Raw genomic sequence first — 20,497 nt, forward strand, 5'->3', positions numbered from 1 at the left:
GCCATTGAATTTTGATGTTTGAAGTCTTGATTAGCTTAAAAAAAAATGCAAGTTCTGGCATTGTGAGACACTTTTCATAAGGCTCCTTGTTCGCTGTTGGACTGGGAGGAAAAGCTACTAAAAGCTTGCTGGCTTTACATAATTTTGCTGGATTTACGGGTTTCATCGTTGCTTCTGCCGTAGTGGAATTTTGGATTACTGGTTCAAGTGATTTTGACAATTTTTAATGGAATAAATTAAGAGCAGCTTCTCAGCTGTTATGAGAAAAGAAGTGGTGACCCATTAATCAAACCTGACCAGTTTAATTTCTGATACTTGGCGAGGTCATTGATACATTTGGGCATTAACCGGTTCACAGCTTCTGAAATCCTTGGACACATCACAGGATCCCAGAAGGGACTGGGTTGGAAGGGAATTTAAAGGTTATCTTGTCCCACCTCCTGCCATGGGCAGGGACACCTTCCACTGTCCCAGGTTGCTCCAAACCCTGTCCAACCTGACCTTGGACACTTCCAGGGATGGGGCAGCCACAGCTTCTCTGGGCAACCTGTGCCAGGGCCTCCCCACCCTCCCAGGGAAGGATTCCTTCCCAATATCCCATCTAACCATGTTTTTTGTCATATGAAGCCATTCCCCCTTTTCCTGTCAATGTTACAGCACTGAAAACTTTGTTGTTAAAATATAATCCTAATTTTTCCCGTTTATTCCATAATTAAGTCTTTAAAGCTGTGCTGAGGTCCCTCTGTGTAGGCCCCTTTTCCCAGTGGCACTTCCCCAAAGCCCTTGGAGTTTGATTCCCGTGCTCAGTGCCCGGGAAGGTATCATGGATGGGACATGAGTGGTCAGTGCCTGTTGAGCTTTTCGTTGCTCGGCGCGAGACCTCGGGAGCAAATTGGGAATATTGGACTTTTCGGAGCTACCAGCAGCCAGACACTCCTGGAGCTTGGCACGGCAGTATTTTTGCCTTCCCTCTTCCCACACTGTGCAGTGGGAAGACATTTATGGTAATTTGGCCTCATTTGCACACAGGTTCTGGATGGGGGGGTGCTCAGAACTCCTCCGCGGTGCCGTGCCGGGATCAAAGCGGGGCCGTGGGAGCGCCGTGCTCTGACACCCACGGGGGGCTGTTGTTTGCATGAAACATTTATCACACCCCCAGCCTGGCAGCGGCAAACTCTGCGCTGGGGTAACGTCTTCTCATGCAAAATTGATCGGAAAAGACAATTGGAAGGGGAGGCTTTGGAAGGAGAGGCTTTGCTGCCTTTCCCCGGCGGCAGAGGGAAGGGTTTGACTGGGGGAAGGTTCCTGGGGCACGTTCGGGGTGTGGGTCACGCTGAGCTGCCAAGAGTTTGGCTGTAAAGAAACAAATAAAAACATCTTAAAATGGTTTATTTCAGGAATTGCTTCGATAGGTCACGTGAATGTTCTTTTTGTTTCGATTCTGTTGGGTTTTAACAACAGTTGGGACCAGTTGTCGTCCCATAACTAAGGGATAGGTGAATATTTGTAAATTCAGCACTGACTTAATAGTGGGGACTAATACACTATGTTTCTTAATGGTTCCATGAACATCAACTCTTGTATTTAAGACTATTTGCTAAGAAAGTTAGGAATTATTATTAGAATATATAAACAATACATTTATATATAATTATATATTAATAATATATATTAATAATAGAATATATAATTATAATATATAATATAGATAATATATAATAAATATATTATTAAATTATATATTATTAAATTATATATTAATAATGTATAATTAAATATATAGTATTATATTAAAATATTAATATTATATATTAATACTATATTTATCTATAAATATATATTAATTATATAACATCTTTGCAGTATAAACTGCTTTTTTTTAAACAAAACTAAGATCCAATGATTAATTGATAGCATACTTTTTAGAGTAAAGCAGGATTGATTATTCATATTTAGTGGAAGGTGTCTCTGCCTATGGCAGAGGGTGGAACTGGATGAGCTTCAAGGTCCTTTCCAACCCAAACCATTCCAAGATATTGGCAATTGCTGGCTCTGGGCACTAAATCTCAGGTGTTTCAGCTGCTTTTGGAGACTGAGAATAACTTTCTTGTTTCAAAGTGTATGAAATTAGTACATTTTCTTCCAGAGTTTGGCTATTAGAAAATAGTTCTGATGTGCAAGGAATCTGCAACTGCTGTTTGTTAATGTGGTGAATAGACTTGCAAAAAAAGCTTTCTGTAAATAAAGAGGACCTACAAATTGATTATTCTGTAGCTCTATTTTATCTTTCACAGAAAGAATCTCTTTTATCACCTGCCTCCTGCCATGGCCCTGAAAAAGGGTTTTGCCAGCAGGGAAAAATGAGAGGTGGGTCTGCCATTGGTGCTGTTATTTCTGAATGCTTTTTAGCCTGAATAGTATTGAGGATACTGCACAAAATTTTCCTAAAGCTCCCTGACTCAAAGAGTTGGAGCCATGGTGGTTTAAGGTTATGTGAGGAGCAGTGTTGGGTGGGAAAAAGAATATTTCTCTTTCAGACCAACTGGTGTCCAGCCACTTCCTTTGACTCCCTGTGGGCTTTGGAGGATCTTTAAGATGTATTGTCGTGGCAGAGGAGTTACTTACCCAGAATAAAAGCAAAATGCCTCTTCTATTTATTTATTTATTCATTCATTCCTTCATTCTTCCTGCTTTCACCTTCCTTTCTATCTCTAACCCGAAGGCAGAGTCCAAATATGAAGATAACTAAAGAAGTCACCTCGTACTCGTGGTGGGTCTCTGAGGTGAGGTTTCTGCAGACAGACTGAGCAGCTTTGCCTTTCAAAATCCTTGTTGTCTGGTGGAAGAGGAACTGGGTGGTTTGGGCTGTTCCCATCCAGGTGCTCGGAGGAAGATTCCTGGGAGTATCCCGGACTCCGGGTGCTGAGGGCACGTGTGAGCACTTTGAGGATGAGAGAAAAGGAGTCGATGAGCTTTGCTGGCAGGGATGTTGAGGTGTTGAAGGCAGGAAGAAGCAGCTGAGAGGCCAAATGAGGACAGTTTCCTCTGCAGTAAGTCAGCCAAAGGCTAATGGGAAGCAGAGTGAGGGTTTTCCCTGGAAAGGACTGAGACCTCCAGATGCCCAGAGCAGCTCGAGGGTCACTTGCCTTTGACCGAGATTTGTTGCTATTGTTGTCTGAGCTGTGTTGCCCTTGTTTTTCTTTTTGTTTGCTAAAAATCCCCTTTTCCGACTCAAAAGCCTGGCCAGTTATTTAATGGGCTGTGAGGCAGCAGCATATGGGATGATTTCTTTTCTTTTCGCTACCAGACAGCTGGAAAACCCAGTGTGGATGGTACATGTCTGTAAATTGTCCAGGAGGTGTCAGGGAACCTCTGAGGCTGGAAAATAAATAGATTTTAGCCCAGAGTAACCGTTTCATTTTCATTCACTAAAGTACTTTCTGTGCTTAGCACAAAAATCTGAGTTTTGTCTTCCAGTTCTGTGGTTCAGACTGTCAGTTAGTGATGGTTGTTAGCTGAGCTTCCCTGCTAAATTCGTGTACTATGTTGAGGGAATTATACTTCTCTGTATTTCCAGAAATAGGTTTTGGAATGCATTTGAAGGCAGTATCTTCAAAGACACACATTCTTTTTAAGCTGTTTAAAATTTTCCAAACTCTCCGCTCCTTAAAACTGCCAGCCACCATGATTGTCCTTTTGTGAGGATATAATTTGCATTATCTTGGGTTTTTAGTGGAATCATTCCTGAAATACAGGGCATTCCTGCTGGAAGGGTGTGTTGGTTGCCCACATGTGCAAACACCACAGGCTCTGAATGTAAACATGGAGTTTTGGGGGTTTTTTGGTGGTTTTTTTTTTCCACCTTGCACTGTGAGAGCAGCTGACTATTGTTTTAATGGCCTCTCTTAATCTGTGCATGAGGAATCCAAGGGGAATGATCCGGAGCTGTGAAAATCCAGTTAGTGGGAGCTGTAATCTCTTTACTGGGTTTAAGGAGTTGGAGTGACACTGAGACACCCTGCAGATACTGAACAGCAGAGATACAGTAATCACCTCGCCCGGGCTCTGCCCAGCCTGCAACTGAACCCCCTTGTCCCAGCAAAAAACCAGGAGACCCCAGGAAAAACCAAACCCAACCCAACCAAACGGCCTCCTCAGGGCAAAACAACCCCATCCAAAACACATGCTGTTCTGAGGTGAAATTGAATTTCACATTAAAGTATTAAACTCCTTGTTCCACCTTGTTTTTTGGGTAAAGAGTGCTTTTTCTGGAATGGAACTCGCCTGCTGTGGGCATCATAAAACATCCATTGCTTTTGATTGGGAAGGGAAGGAGGAGCATCTGTGCTTGAAGGAAGTATTTCTAATGCAGGTCTAATTTTGAATCTTTTTGTTATTTTGAATTGTAAAATAAGGTGTAAAACTTAAATGAAATAATCTAAATTGTTGATTAGAGACAGGACTAGAGGAAAGGGTTTTAAATGGAGAGGGGAGAGATTTAGATTAGAGAAATTGTTCCCTGGGAGGGTGGGGAGGCCCTGGCACAGGTTGCCCAGAGAAGCTGTGGCTGCCCCTGGATCCCTGGAAGTGTCCAAGGCCAGGTTGGAGCACCCTGGGCTAGTGGGAGGTGTCCCTGCCCATGGCAGGGTGTGGGACAAGATAACATTTAAATTCCTTTCCAACCCAAAGCCTTCTGGGATTCCATGATTTGCTTCCAGGCTCTGGTTTCATCCTTGGCGTCTCCTGGTGGGAATGGGAAGATCCAGAGGAAGCATTTTAGCTGTGCTGGGGATTCTCCTGGATCCCGACTCGCTCCTCATCTGCTCCCAGCAGCTGAAGTTCTTGTAAGACAAGGCCCATTTAATGGTGAATTATGTTGGGAATGATTTCTTCCTGGGCTGAAATGGAAACACGAGCTCAGTCCATTCTCTCCAGATGGATTAAGGAATCGATCGGCGAGGGCTGCCTTGGCTGCTCAGATCAGAACCTTTTGAGGCTGCTTAATGGGATCATGTCAGAGTGGGAAAAGGGGCTTTTCCATTGATTCTTCCAGGTGGACATTGCTCTGTGCTTTGAAAAATATTATGGAAATACAGACAATGGATTTATAGGAGAGGGTTTAGCAGAGTGATGGGGCATGGGGGGGACGTGTCTGTCTCTGCCATCTCCCTTTTCATTTCTTATTTCCTCCTTTTTTCCACCTCATTAAAGTAGAAACCTTTCTCTCCTGGCCACATGAAATAGTGTTTAAAAAACCTGGATGAAATCTTGGGTGATGTTGGCACATGAGTTTCTACTGGGATTTAATTTATGGCAGACCCTCTGTAAGTCAGGAGCATGAAGAGGGAAGAGGAGGAAGGGGTTTGTATGGAGTGGGAGCCATTAAATCTTATTTCAAAGGTCACAATGTGTTTTGTATTGAGGAGGACAAGAGATTAAAATCCACCAATTAATTTGTTTAAATAACCAAACCAAGCTTTAGGCCCCAGAGCTTCTTGGAAGCTCTTTCCATGAGCTTTAGAGGTTAGATAACAGAACTCTGCTCTGAAGAAATATCTGTATTGAGATTAATTGGAAACATTGGAGGGTTTACTTGCTTATTTTTAATAAGGTACAGATTAAAACGCAGTTTAGAAATGAAAAATAGTCACAGAAGCCCAACGTTGAATGTTCCATATTGCACCACGTTAACTTTCAAATGTTTTTCTCCTCCCACCAACTCTCCTCAGTTGTATTTTCATCATGCAGAAGGCTGTAATATATAATTATAAAATCCTGACAGATTTTAGCTCTTGTTGCTGCATTTGAGTTCTGACTTTTGGCAGCTTTTCCTGGCACTGCAGTTTAGCTTTCAGTCCTTTTCAGTGGTGGAAAGGCTGTGGGATGAGCCCAGGACATGGGGGGGTTCCTGGGTACCACTGCACATCCCTCTCCAGCCCATCAGTCTTGGCTGTGACTCCAAACTGGGAGTGATCTGAAATGGAACTTCGGGACTCAACTGTGTGTGTCCAGCAGGGAAGGTGCTGGGAATTAGTGGGGACGAGTACAGACAATATTTTCAAAAATATCTTCCCCTTCAGTGCTTTTCAAAGCTCTGTCTATTAAGCAATTCTGAAAATTTGCCTTGCCTTGGATAAATGATCCTTCCAGTATGATCCTGCTATAGGGGAGCACTTCCCTTTTCCTTCCACAACACCTTCTCATGTGGATAATATGCAGGGAAATACTTCTTTTAGGCGGTGTGGGAACAGACATTTTGGGAACACACATCTCATCTGAGCGTGGCAGTTCTCCCACATGATCCCAGAGATATTTCCTTCTGCCAGGAGAAATGAGGAGCTCAGTTTTCCGTGGAGCATCATCCTCCCTTTTCCTGGTGTGCCTTTAATCCCGCGCTGTGTTTGTGTAATGCAATAGAAATGTTGCTAACGTGATTAGACTTTTCTATCTTATTAGCTCCAATACTGAGCACAATAAAATGGAAAACTGTTTAAATGTTATGTTTAAGTGCTTGAGATAAGAGTTCTTGTAAATGAAATGTGATTACATTTCTGTAATAGATCTTCTCTGTCTGCTCGGACTTTGTTGAGCGATGTAATTCTTTGGGGATTGCTGGTTCCCAGTTTGATTTTTCTCCTTTTTTTTTTTTTTTTTTAGAACTATTACACAGCAGACAATGAGCAGAAATCTGTTGCAAACTCAGGGTTTCCTGTCTGAGGCAGCAAACCAGGGCTCCCTAGTTTTCTTTGTGATAACCAATTTGAATTAAAGATAATTCCCCAACATCACCTTGAATTTCCATCTGTGTAACCCTGATGTTCTTAAGCGTTCTGCATTTACCTAATGCTCTGGGCTATTTTCCCTGAGCATGTATGGAAAACTGGGACTATCCTCCAACTGGAGATGATATGAATAACAATTGTTTGCTGATCTTCCCCTGTATCTCCCTGGATAACCTGCAGCCTGCAAAGGCTGAGGAAGTGGCAGATAGCTTTTGTCATCCCTTATCCGGGCTGTACACTTGTAAGGAAGAGCAGGGATAATCGCCTAAATCTAATTAGGGGTTAAAAGAGGCCATGACTGTGATGTGGCAGTGAGACACCTTACTGTAGCAATCCTGTTTGCATTAGAAAAATAAGGTTGTCATATTGATTATTCAAATGAGCTTATATTGGCCATGGCTCAATGGCTGCGTCGCAGCTGAAGCACTCGCAGGTCCCAGCTTTTCAGAGCGGGCCCACGCTCGGAGCATATTTGATGTGCTGTCTTGTTTGCTCCTTTAAGGGGTTTAAAACCAGGGCTGGGGGAGTTTTGTGGTGAGGATGAAGGGTTTAAGTGACCACTGGAGAGGGGAGTGGAGCTTTGCTGGGTGGCTGTTAAACGAAGGCCGATGAATCTGCTTCGCATCTTTTATGGAGCGAACTGATCTTGTTTGGGCGTTAATTGACGTTCAGTTCAAAGTCAAACACAGCTAAAAAGAGTCAAGTATTTGCATTCAGATCAATTCCACATCCAAGAGATGGAGAATTCCCTCGTCTCTGACTCCGGGGTCTGTGTTTTCATTGTTAAAAAATATCTACCTGGTACTGGGCTGTTCTGGCTTCTCAAATCTTTCTGAGGACTTGGCTCTTTGTCCTTCAACAGTCACGTCTGCTGATGTCCTGCAAGTGGATGAGGTGCTCCAGGCAGTGCTGATTCCAACCTTGCTCATTCCTCACGATGGATGATGTGAGTGCCATATATGGACTGGGCAGGAAAGCCTTTAAAAGGACCAATTTTTAATTTTTTAAAATTTTTTTTGGTGCCCCAAGAAATATGTGCTAGGCTCTGTCAGATGTACAAAGACTGGACATTTTACTGGTGTTTTATCCTTGCTTTGTGCAGCTTCTGGCATTGAGATGTACAAGGAAGAGTCCACCTTAAATCCCACATATCAGACAGAGTTTGCAAATTTTTCTCCATGGTTGAAATGATTTCAGTTACTTTATGTACAGTTTGAACATTGTTGTTCACTTTAGGTGTTGGCAATGCTGTGTTTCTTTCTGCTGCTGGGTAAAAATACATATAGAGATAACTAAACTCTTTTTCCCTCTGTTGCACACACGTACAAGGTTTTCAACTTGATTTTTAACTTTTTTGAGTTGATTCTCCCAGTTTCTTCCATTCTCTGCAGCTGGTGTTGGTGGAACAGTCACCCATCCTAACACCTGGGTGAGTGGAAGCCATAATGACCAGAGAAAGGCTATATATGTCTATATATTAGTGTTATATATAATTTCTTTACGTTGTTGGAACATCCTGACCTGTTTTGAAGGACTGGAAATTATTATGCGCAAACATTGCCGGAACTTTCCAGTATCTTGCTGGAACAGAAAGTTAAGCAGTGGCTTATCCTGTCACCCATTGTGCGAGAGGCCACTCGGTCCTGGGCATTGTGTTGAACCCCTGAATGTGTTTGATTTCTTGGAATGGTTCCAGTTTCTGGATCTTCTTTGCAAGACACCATAATTTTGTATATTAAAACTGCAACTTTCAGGCAAAACTGAAAATCTGGGAAAAGCCAATATAGGAGACTTTTTTTTTCCCCAGCAATGTCAATGTGCTGTTTCTGTAGCTCACTCCATGATTTTGCACAGTCATTCTGTTTTATGAATTTATTATATTATTTTTATTTAAGCCTGACTTTAATCTCTTTCAGAGCACAGACACTCAATGTTCTCCACCACCTTCTGATCGTAGTTAGCAAATGATTAATCTTGTTCTGATTAACATCAGCGAGGCTGTCTGGGATGCATTTCTTACAAAGAGGGAAATAAGAGAACTATGGACAGTGTTGTAATAAAGTAGGGAAAAATCTTTAATTCTGGGAACACACTGAGAGCTGAAATTTTCTGTTGGTGAAGGGGTTGCTGCTGGAGTGGCTGCTCCTCTTTGAGAAGTGATAAAAGCTGGATTCCCACAGAACTGGGACGGGCTCTGGGACTGACTCTACCACCCTGAAGGTGTTGGCCTTACTTTACAGTAAAAAAAAAGCATTTTCATGTAAACCAAACCCACTTTGGGCTTGTCTTAGAGCATCACTGCTTTGGGAGTGGTTGGACTCTATGACCTTGGAGGTCTGTTCCTGCCTTAGTGATTCTGTGACAACTAGAGGAGAGTCAGGTTGGACATCAGGAGGAATTTTGTCACAGAAAGGGTGGTCAGGCACTGGAAGGGGCTGCCCAGGGAGGTTTGGAGTGCCCAGCCCTGGAGGTGTCCCAGGAAGGCCTGGCTGTGGCACTCAGTGCTCTGGGCTGGGGGACAGGGTGGGGATGGGGCACAGGAGGGATCCATGGACTGGGAGGGCTTTTCCAGCCTCAGGGATTGCAGGAATTCCTTCCTGAGCAGCAGGTAGGTGAGTGCTGGAGGGGACATGTGACAGATAAAAGCATTTCCACTGCAGAGTTCAGTGTCCACACAGAGGGGGGTCAGTGGAGGTTCCACATGTCTCCTTCCTAAAAGGTGAGCTGAGGGGAGCTGAGCCAGGTACAGCTAAAAATACATGGATTAAGGTGACTTTTATGGACCAACAGACATCCAACTCCAACTTATTTCCCCAGAGAAGACCAAAGAGCAATGCTGGGAACTTGAAGTTGACTTTGATGGAGGCTGCAATTTGTTGGTTGGGTTTGTAACTCGAGGTGGTTGTTGGAGATTCGCTGGGTTTTTTGCAGATTAGGAATTCTTTTCTGGATCATCCACGTTCCCAGGTCTTTCTATATGCTCTGTGACTCCTCTGGAAGGATCTGGCCACTGCTTTGTTCAGGGGTTTTTTTGTAGAATGTTTCATTTCACCTCTAAGATTTGCAGGTACAACAGGAAGTGCTGGTTTTAATCCTCAAGCTTCAAATTGCTTAAGATCCAAGTTTTCTTGGAACCTGCCATGTTCATGGTACTTAATTTTTTCAGGAATCTCTTGGCTTTATTTAAAAAAAAATAACCTTTGAGGGAAATCTTAGCTTTTTTGTGGGAAATCTTGGCTGTAGAACGAGACATGTTTTATATTTTTGTCTTTTTTTTTTTTTTAAACCTAATTTTGGTCCAATTGGTGGCAAATCAATAATGTGCAGTTCTAATATTTTTAATTTCGTTGAAGAAATGCCAAAATCCAAAATGCTTAGCAAGGTTCTAGTGGGAGGTGTCCCAGGCTGTGGTGGGGGTTGGAACTGGATGGTCTTCAAGGTCCCTTCCAACCCAAACCACGCTGGGATTCTGTGATTTCTGGTCTAGACATTGGACTTTCTCTGGGAAGTGCTGGGAATGAGAAGCGCCAAATAAAATAGATGATGTTGGTTTTTCGTGGCAGTAAAAGGTTAAAAGGATATTATTGAAAGCAAGAGAGTAAAATGAGTAAGACCAATGTGATGTGGTAACAACTTAATAGTGAAAGAAATGTGAAACCTAAAGGAGATTTTGGTGCAACTCAACGAACATGAAGAATTCAGAGAGGGTTTGAAGGTTTGGGGTTTCTTTTAGGCTGTGACATTTTCTAAAAAAAAGAAAACCATAAATTGGGATTTAATGCCACTTGCAGATCTTGCCATGTCCTCTTCTCACCACACCATGTGGGACATCAAATTCTGGTGTTTTCAGCCCAGGCACATCCTGGATCCATCTGTTGCTTCTGGGGTTCCTCTTGCAGAAGATGTGCAATAAACACAAGACCAAAAGCAATTTCAACTTTGATTAATTGTTCTCAGATAATAATAAGACTTGTATTTTATGTAGTCAGAGGCCATTGCAAATTACTGGAGAAAGAAAGGACAAATAACCAAGGTACAGAGCAATTGGTGTTGGGTGTCTAGAGCTGCTGTGCAATTAGGGGAGAGTTAATTGCTCCTGGATTCCAGAGAACTCGTGGCCTTGTGAGATAATTGAGGAATGAGCCTGTTCCTGCAATCCCCACGGGGCTGGTTGAGGTTCAAATCCTCTGACTTGGTCCAAGTGGAGCAGATTTTTTTGGGCAACTCTGAAGGTCTTTATTCTTGAATTCTGAAATATTGAGATCAAGATGCACTTGAGTTTCTGATCTTTGTTATTCTGAGTTTTTGAAGGTACTTTTACAGCCTTTGGTGGTTTTGTGCCCACAGGTGACCAGCCTTCTTTTGGACTGAGTGCTGTAAAAACCAAGGTGGGCACTGCTGTGCACGGGACCACTTCAGTGATCCCTGTCCATCTCCTCTTCTCCCTGACTCCAGTTTAGCTGGAATGAGTCTGATTTGGGTTTTTTTTCCTCACCTTTTCATTACTTTTAAAGCACTTTCAGGTGATTTTTGTCACTGTCTGTTAGGCTTGGGTTTGGTCAGATGTGTTTGAGACTTGGGACGAATTTTTATTTCCATTTGATTTTGATGAAATGTTATTTCTTTCCCTTTATTTGTGGCCAAGGAACTAATTTCCTCTCAAACCTGAACAACTTTACCTTTGTAAATTTTACACATTTCTCTTGCAGCACAGCCCAACGTGGAAGTTGTTAGGAGGAGATACAACTTCCTTACTGGAAGTTAGACTGGATTCTTGGAATGACTGTTTTACAGAAACCAAGGGACTTCCAAAGGTTTTCCTTAGGGCTACATTGAGTTGTGATGCAAAAAAAAAAAAAATAAATGTTTAATTGTGAAATAAAGCCTGAAACTCAAAGCTTTTATGACCAGAAATTCTAAAAACTGTCTTACTGAGGGAGTTGAGGAGATAAAAACTAAATATCCTGAGATCAAGTAGATCTTTTCAGGAGAAGGAAAATTTTTACCTTGTCTAGGAATGGAAAGCTGTCTGACACTTCAACATATTTGAAACATTTAGGGTCTATTCCAAGTGTCTCCCTGTGTCCCTCAGGGAGGGAAATTCAGGCCAGATGAGAGAATGTCGAGGGATGAAACCAAAGGACCAAAACCAACTGCAAGGACACAAAGAGGGGCAGTGGGAAAACATTTCCAGTGGTGAGGCCTAAAAAAGCTCGAGGTTTTTGGGCTAAAATTGGATCAAATGCAGTCCCAGGCAGTGGAATTTCAGCCAAGTGGTGCCTTGTGGGCTCAGCTGAGCTGAGCACGGTGCCCAAAGTGCTGCTCTGGCCTTAATGTCGTGATGGAAACGTGGAACTACCTTTGCTTGGTCTTTGGCTTTAAAATCTGTGTGTCCTGAGGCTGTTGGGTCATCCTGGTCCTTCACCTGAGCTGTGGAAATCCATCAGTTGTTGGTTTATTGTTACTTGTTTTAAATAGTTGTTTGTTTTCCAGCAGTACCAGGGTCCTGCTGCTGCTGCTGGAGAGGGAGGAACCACATCCCAACTTGCTCCTGGGTTGTTCTGGGACTCCCTCAGTCTCACCTAAAGCCCTGGCCTGCTCTTTGAAATCCATCTGGCACTTCCTATTCATTTCAACTCCAAGTGCAGCATCTTTTGCTCCTTCAAGGACCTTCCAAGGTCTTTCAAGGTCCTTCCAAAGTGTGGGAACTTTTAATTTTTATTTTATATTTATTTTCAGGAAGCAGAGACAGTGGGGCAGCAAAACCAACTGTTTTAGTGCTACACAGATAAAGGCATATCAGGTTTGGGTTTGTTACTCTGTAGTTTTTTTTTTTAATTATAAGAACATCTCTCTGTTTAAAACCTTTGAAGAAACTTGTGAAGTGCGAAGAACAAAACCAAAGCTGATAAATTCTGGTGTTTAGATTTCTCATAAAAGAAACCCTTAATTTAAAGGAGTATTTGCCTGAGGGGCAGATGGAAGGAGTTTGTCTGACTTGTAGTGATGGGTTATAAAAACAATCAAAAATCTAAGTTATGCAAATAGGATAAGAAGTGATGGGTAAGGTGAGTCCCTGAGTTTGAGAAAAGTGATTTTGCTGATTAAAAAAGTAAATTAAAAATATGTACAGCTGTCTTTGCCATTGGTTATGGGTAACAGACCCAAGGCTGGACAAGCTGAACTCAGTTCAGGTATTAAATACAGATATTAGCTTTGTTCTGGGGGATTAAAGAAAGAAAGGAATTAAAGGGATTTGTGATTTGTTTCCCAAGTTAATATAAAAGCTTTAAATTGCCACTGTAGAATCACTAAGGTTGGAAAAGACCTCCAAAATCATCAAGTCCAACCTTTCAATATGAATATTCAGTAACAGAATGAGCATCTGCACAATGTAACCAAGGTTTTATCTCACAATATGAATTTTGAGCAATGAGCCAGAGCAAGGAGTGTTTTATTCACAGAGATTGGTAGAAAGTTGGGTGCCAGCAAATAAGTTTTAAATGCTTAATAAAGTTCTATAAGATTTTCTCCTTTTGGGAAGAGTTCACAGCGCAGTCTTAAAAAATAATAACAATTAATCCAGATCAATTGGAGATTGCCTGGTTTCAGAGGCAGAATGCCTTTAATTGGTAGGTTTATTTTGATTGGATATTTAATGAGGAACTGGTTAATGTTTCTCTAAGTACAATTTTCATGAACATTTAGTATTTTTTGACGAGTTTTTCTGAATTCAGACAGAGATGGAGCCGTTCAAACGCGGTGCTGTCTCAGTGTGGTGTAAAGTATTTACCAGAGATTATCCCAGAACTTGGTTAACGTGCACAGATAGTTCAAAAAAAGCCCCCCAACTAACCCCAAACTAAACAGGCTTGAGGTTTCCTTGTGGGATTTTTTTTTTTTATCACCAGACCGAGGGCCTGAAGGAACAGAGGAAGTGAATGGCCACCAATGTATCCAAATATCTCATTTTGCCTCCGAGCAAGTGCCGGCAGATAAATGCCCATAAAGGGATTTCTTCCTTAAGCCCCATGGATATTTTTTTTTTTTTCTTTTTTGCAACTTTTTGTGCGAGTTAGAAATGAAAACCATTCATCCAGTGCCCCAAAGAAGGGCCTTATTGAATGGAATAACAGTGTAATGTACCATTGAAGGCAGGATTGAAAGTGATTATCTTGTTAACTCTTGACAGTTCCCGCCAGCTTGAAATAGAACTGGCAGCTTGATTTGCAAATGAATTAGAGCTTTTTCATTTGCTGCCAGGATCATCTTTTTATATTCTGATATGACAGATGCTATGTTCCAGCCCTTTGTTTCCCCTCACTTTCCTACTTGCAAACCAAAAACAAAAGATTACGATAGTCGTTTTATTTGCATCTTTTTCTCTGGGAGTTTTATTCTTTGTCTGGAAGTTTTTAAGCCTTGATTTTTTTTTTGTTGTCGTCGGAGAATGGCATTGTTCCCGCGGAATAAAATTTCATTAGGTTAAGTACAGTAGTAATTGGGTGAATGAGGGGGATTTAGAAGCTTTCAGAAAATGGAAAATTGATTGTAGTCAAATTGTTTTAGTGCTTAGAACGTTTGAATTTCCTCCCTGCCTTGCACTCGTGGTGGATATTCCTCAGTTCCGCGAGCGGGGGGGGGGAAATCTCCCGGTTCCAATATTTATCCTGCCAGTATGCAAATAGAAATACATGTGTAATTAGTTCCAGGCTTAATGCTGATCAACTGTGTTTATATTCCAGAGCCATCCAAACACAGATGGGAAGGTGCTGGGTATGATAATTACTGTGCAGTCTTTCTATGTTCCTCATTAACCTGTAACACTCGCTACTAGTCCGGAGAGTTTTTCCTGTAGTTGTGCTTCCCAACATTAAAACTTGCTGGGCTTTGTTTAATATTCAGCCCAGCGTTCTGGGCATTTACAAAGCTGGGCTTTTTGCTACTTTTCTAATCTGTTTTGTACTTTGAGGCTAATTAGCAACACTTCCGACCAGCGCCGGTGGCCGTGCTGGAAATGTTTTCCTCCACTTTCACCTACAGGATGTGTTTTAATTGAATATCTACGAAATAATATTACAGAGAAGGTAAACCAGGCCAAAGTTGTCTAATTTATTTAAGGCTGGTTAACACAGACAGTGACATTCCGAAGCCTGATGCTTCATCATTTGTGTTTGCTGGGAATGCAAACGGGGATGGACGAGGTCTGGCTCCTTGGGAAGGGAACCCTGAGCGTGGAACAGGAGGGCAAAACCCACCCAACCAAAACCCAGGGGGAAAAAGCAACCAAATCTCACTCTGTGGGTGAAAGCTCCAAGGAAAACTGAGGGGGGAAAAACCAACCAAACCCCACTCCATGTGAAAACTCCAAGGAAAATTCGGGGCAAATGCCAACCAAACCCCACTCCACGTATGAAAACTCCCAGGAGTTGCATGTTCTGAGGTCCTTGCAGCTGCCAGGTTTTGTGAGGAGCGGCTTGAACTGGCCTCCAGGATAAAGAAATCTGCTTTGGTAATTCCTGGTATTCCCATATCTGACCTGAAGTCTTGATAGAGCCCAATCAGGAGATTTTGGGGAGTTATTTTGGCTCTTGTTTATCTGAGAAATACATGCAAAGAAAAGGAATGTTTTTGTAGGGTCTGCTTGGAAATCCTGATTCTATCTCTGGTTTTCCCCCCTCTGTTTAGCTTCAGTATTTATTTCAGTTGCATAAAATCTTGGATTTTACTCTCTCAGTCGGGGTTATATATAAATATATATTTCCCCCTCTTGAATATTTGATAGGGTCTCTTGGGTAGCGATTTTCCTTCTCTCTAGGATAACATATTATGGAAATTGTTTCACCTTGTGTCCTGTTTGAAGTCCCTGGTTTTAGCATGATTCAATTTACCTTTCATTATATTCCACTGAGTTCCTCGGCAGTCCCAAGTTATTCCAGTGTGTTTGTGTGGGGAGTGACTCCTGCTTTTCTTCCTGCTTTTTCTAAGTGACCTTCATATGATCTCCTGGAGCCTTTATGGCATTTAAATTTATTAGTAATTGGCCAAACCTCTTAGTGCTTTTTCCTGACAGGAGTGAGGAGTCCACTGAGCCAACCACCACCAGCTTTGGGGGCTTTCCAGGATAGTTTCCTGATATTTTCCTGATATTTTGAAGCTGATATTAAGTAAGGGAGAACAAGATTCCAGTCTTTTTGGAAAATATGATGGGTGTTTTTCCTAGCAGGGTGTAGGACTCCCCAACCATTTGCTGCTCTTGGTATGTTTTTTGTGCAGAAAAGATTAGAAAAAGCAGGTGTGGTCTCAGAAATTGTGAGATATTGGCCTTTAACCTCAGTGCTGGGAGAGAGGATCTTGCCACAGGTTAGAAATGGGGGATTTCCATGTTCTGAGAGAGAGGGGAGAGAGTTACCAGCTGGTGGTGATGCCATTTGCTGGGATTTATTCAGAAATTTGGTGTATCAACAATGCTGCTGGATTAAGGGGTGTCATAAGTTCCTTATCTGAGCCTGATTTAGATGAGTTTGATCTTATTTACCTTTGTCTCCTTTCAACACTGAGCGTAGGGAGGAGGCAGAAGGGACCAGGCCACCTCTCCAGGTGGGTTTCACGTGTTCATCTCTTTTTACTTTGCTTGTATTGGTGAGTGTTTAATATCTTGTCACCTGCTGAAGTTCCTGAAGAGATTCAGCTGTTTGTTTTGAGGTTGTTTATCTAGAATGGTAGATAAACATCTAAATAATTGATCTGAAATAGCAGATAAAAGTGAGGATCGATAACATGCCAAAGAAAAATAGGAGGTGTGGGGGCTGCTCAGAGGAAGATTTGTAGGGAAGGCTGAAGGTTAAGGGGAGGATAAAGAACAGGAAAACATGAGGTTATTCCAAGAACACCTTCTGCTGTGAGGCTCTTCATCCTAGAGGAATAGTGGGACAAAAGGGGATTATTTCAAGTGATACCTGACAGATTATTGACAGCATTATGTGATGCACTTGTGGAATGATCCAAGAAAATTTGAAGGGTGAGAGAGCTCTGTGAGAATCATCTGTGTGCACTTGGGATGATGCTCCTGATCACCCCTGACATTGCTGGTGCTTGGGAGGGGTGGAGTGAACAGGTCCCTGTTGGGAGGGTTTGGTGGCCTGACCCCAAATGCTGGGTGTGACCTTTGTGCTGCAGCTCCTCGTTAGTGTTGAGGGCCTGGGGGGAGTTCTGCCAAAGGCCTCGCTAATGATGAGGTGATTTATTGATCCCTTTGGCTCCCCAGGGGCTGAATCAGCCACTGGGAAGTTTAGGGTGGAGTTCAGGCCACCAGGATGGGCAGGGGCTGGAGCAATTCCCTGGGAGGGTCCTGAGGGACTAGGGAGGGTTCAGCCTGGACAAGAGGGGGCTTTGGGGGCACCCCATGGCACCAACCAGCCTGAGGAGGAGAGAGGTCACCGAGGAAGGGGATTTGGGCTCTTTGAAGTGGTTTGTGGTGAGAGGAGAGATGCAAAACCACAAGTGTGTGGAGCAGAGAGAAAGGAAAGATGCTCCCAGTGAGGACCCTGGATCAGCAGGACACGTTCCTCCTGGAACTGGGCTTCCAAGGCCAGCCTGGATAAGACTCTGCACCCTCCAGAGGCCCTTCAACCCAAATTATCCTGTAATATCCATAGGTACAGACAATCCATAGAATTATTCCATGGCCTATGGATTCGAACCCAAAAACTATGGCAAATAAAACGTGTTAATCTGCAGTTCCTGGGTGAAACTGCTCTGAATTTGCTAACAAGTAAATGTTATGTGATATCTTAGGCTACTTTATAATACCTAAATTTGGGTATTTCGAAGACATTGCACATTTTCCAGCTCTCTTAATTAATAGTTGCTTTGATATGGGGACTATTTTTAGGAAGATGAATATATTCCAGACTAAAATCATGATTTCCAGCAAGTGCTGGTGAATATTTTTAGTTTAGTTTACTGGCAAAGGCAGCAGAACCTCTAAGTTAACACCACCTCAGTTACCTACTCTGGGTTTAAATAATCCTAGTCCTGGCTAAATTTATGGAATCCCAGAATAGTTTGGGTTGGATGGGACCTTAAAGATCATCCAGTTCCACCCCCTGCTGTGGAAGTTGCTTAATTGAATTCTTGGCTTGTTGTTACAGGTCCCTCATGACCATGATTCAAATGGAGCTGGAATTTCTTCCCCTGGCAATTCTGAAACATTTGGATTAGCCTGAGTGTTATGTTTGCTGGTTTAATGTATGATTTTAAATGCTTATCAACTGGTATTTTACAGCAAAAATCTTGGCCTTAGTGGGGAAACACCATTCCAGAGCTTTTTGATGGGAAAAAAGGAAAACTCCAAAATAAAATCAAACTTGCCTAATGAACCAAAAAAATAACTGTGGGGCACTGGAAACGATATGAAAGGCAAATATGGACTTTGGTGTGTGGAGTAAACAGTAAAATGGAGTAAAACATTATTGCAGATGGTGATATCAGATTACTAAAACTTTGTGGTGTTCTTTTGTCCGAGTTTGGGAATACTGGATGTGCATAAGGCTGCTCTTGGCTGTTATTTGTGGTGATTTTTGGGTTCAGATTTTCTGCAGATGTTAAAGGTGAGGCAGAGCCGTAGCCACAGGTCTGGTTATGCAGAGAGAGCAGCTGGAATAGGGGATGGATGGGACTCTTATTTGTGTAATGTAATAGAAACAATGCAATTATATAGTATATAGAATTGTTTGATATATTATAATCTGTAGCTTAACTAAAAGATCAGGTTCTGCCGTGGCTGCACTGGTGGCTCATTGATCCCCAGCAGCCTCCAGCTGGGAAGGGTTTTCATTGGAAGTGACAGGTGCCCCAAGGTTTATTTAGGACAAGCTCAGCCTTGTCCTGGTTAGTTTGATAATGTTTTCCTTATGGATGTTCAACCAGTGCATTTCCTGTGTTAGGGCCTTGTGTTACACCAATATTCCTGTCTGTGCTGCCTCAACTACAAATTGGATGAACAGCCAGTGACACTTTTTCAATATTATTACATTAAACCAAGTGGATTTTGATTGATAACCTAATATTCAACTAATGCAAAACATCAATCATGGCAAGTATATTAATTATTTAATATTGCAGTCTAATTCAGAAATCGATGTGCTGCAGGAGGGGAAGGGAAACTCGCTGTTCCCACAAGACCTGAGACAGGGAATGATTAAAAAAGAACCCCCCTCCCAAACCCTGCTGTACTTGTGTGTGTTGGTTCGATACAAATCTTTATTCGTTTGCCAATAATCTCGTCGCATTTTCCACTTCAGGACCTTTTTTATCAGTTTTGAGCCCTCTAATTGAATGAAGGTTGTTCTCAGCACAGGGCAGGGGGACCTGCACAAATATTGACGGCGGGGACGGTGCAGGATGGGCCTGGGAGCTCCTCCTGCCACGTCCTGCATCCTGCTCCCAAATAATCCAGTCCTTAAAGGCCTTTAGCGCCTGAAAAATAGATCAGAAAATCATGGAATGGTTTGGGTTGGAAGGGACCTTAAAGCCTGTCCAGTGCCACCCCTGCCATGGGCAGGGACACCTTCCACTGTCCCAGGTTGCTCCAAGCCCCGTCCAACCTGGCCTTGGACACTCCCAGGGCTGGGGCAGCCACAGCTTCTCTGGGAATTCCATCCCAGCCCCTCCCCACCCCCACAGGGAGGAATTTCTCCCTGGTATCCCATCCAAATCTTCCCTTCTTCATCTTAAATCCATTCCCTTGTCCTGTCCCTCCATCCCTTGTCCCCAGTCCCTCTCCTGCTCTTGGAGCCCCTCTGGGCTCTGGAAGGTGCTCTAAGGTTTCCCTGGAGCCTTCTCTCCTCCAGCCTGAAGATGTGGGAGACAATTTCTGTTTAAATATTGTATGGCTGAGATCAATACATTCTTCTTTCAACATTCAAACTGACAGTGTAAGGAAAGTGCATCTTTTTCTGTCGCTTCATTAATGACCTTTAAGTAGAAAAAAACCCTGCCCAGCACATTTTTGGAAAGCTCCGTGAAATTATAAATAAAACCTTGCTGTAAAAAGTCTAAAACACAGTACAGCAAGGTGGTAAATGTGTAATTGCAGATAGCCTTGTTCAATATTTAGTAAAATATCCTCCATTTGGCCATTTTTGGGTGTAAATTCACATTGTGCCTCTCACAGCCTTTTGAAGGGAGCAGAGCCTGGGGCTGGCACCCTTTGCTGGCTTGGGAGAACCCAGCTGGGCTTTTACTCCTCTGCTTTGATAGAGCTGAAAAATTACTGAAAAATTGATATTCTAAATTCCTCCTGCACTGTAGAGTTCAGTAACTGGTTCCCTGAAACCCTCGTGGGTGGTTTCTCCTTGTTTGCCATGGGAACAACCCCCTTCCCCAGGAGGGGATGGTTTTGGAAGTGGGTAGAACCTGGAGTCAGTGGAAACCAGTCCTTGTTCAGTGGTTTGAGATTTGGAGACTTTGAATTTGTTTACATCTTTTTTTTTTTTCCATAGCAAGCTGTGTTAAGGATTAATTTTCCCTCTGAATTCTTGCTTTTTCAGTGTTTTTCCTTTGATAGTTGGGTCCATTCTTTTTGCAGCTGCCTTTATGCAACATTCCTGCTCATTTTCTACCTGTACATTTGGATTTTTTCCAGCTGTCAGGAATCAAATGCAAAGTTGCAGCGTGGCTGCCACGACCCCAGAGCTAATATACAATTCATT

At 42.6% G+C, this 20,497-nt stretch overlaps 1 protein-coding gene across 1 annotated transcript in view; it reads left to right on the top strand.

The window, feature by feature from the left end:
- Nucleotides 1–20,497, top strand: part of RSRC1 (arginine and serine rich coiled-coil 1) — a 106,841-nt gene that overhangs the window by 30,792 nt on the left and 55,552 nt on the right. The window lies entirely within an intron of this gene.

Source organism: Manacus candei, unplaced genomic scaffold (assembly GCF_025592945.1).
Source record: "Manacus candei isolate 608988 ecotype Guabito, Panama unplaced genomic scaffold, ASM2559294v1 h1tg000015l, whole genome shotgun sequence".
NCBI classification, from domain to species: domain Eukaryota; kingdom Metazoa; phylum Chordata; class Aves; order Passeriformes; family Pipridae; genus Manacus; species Manacus candei.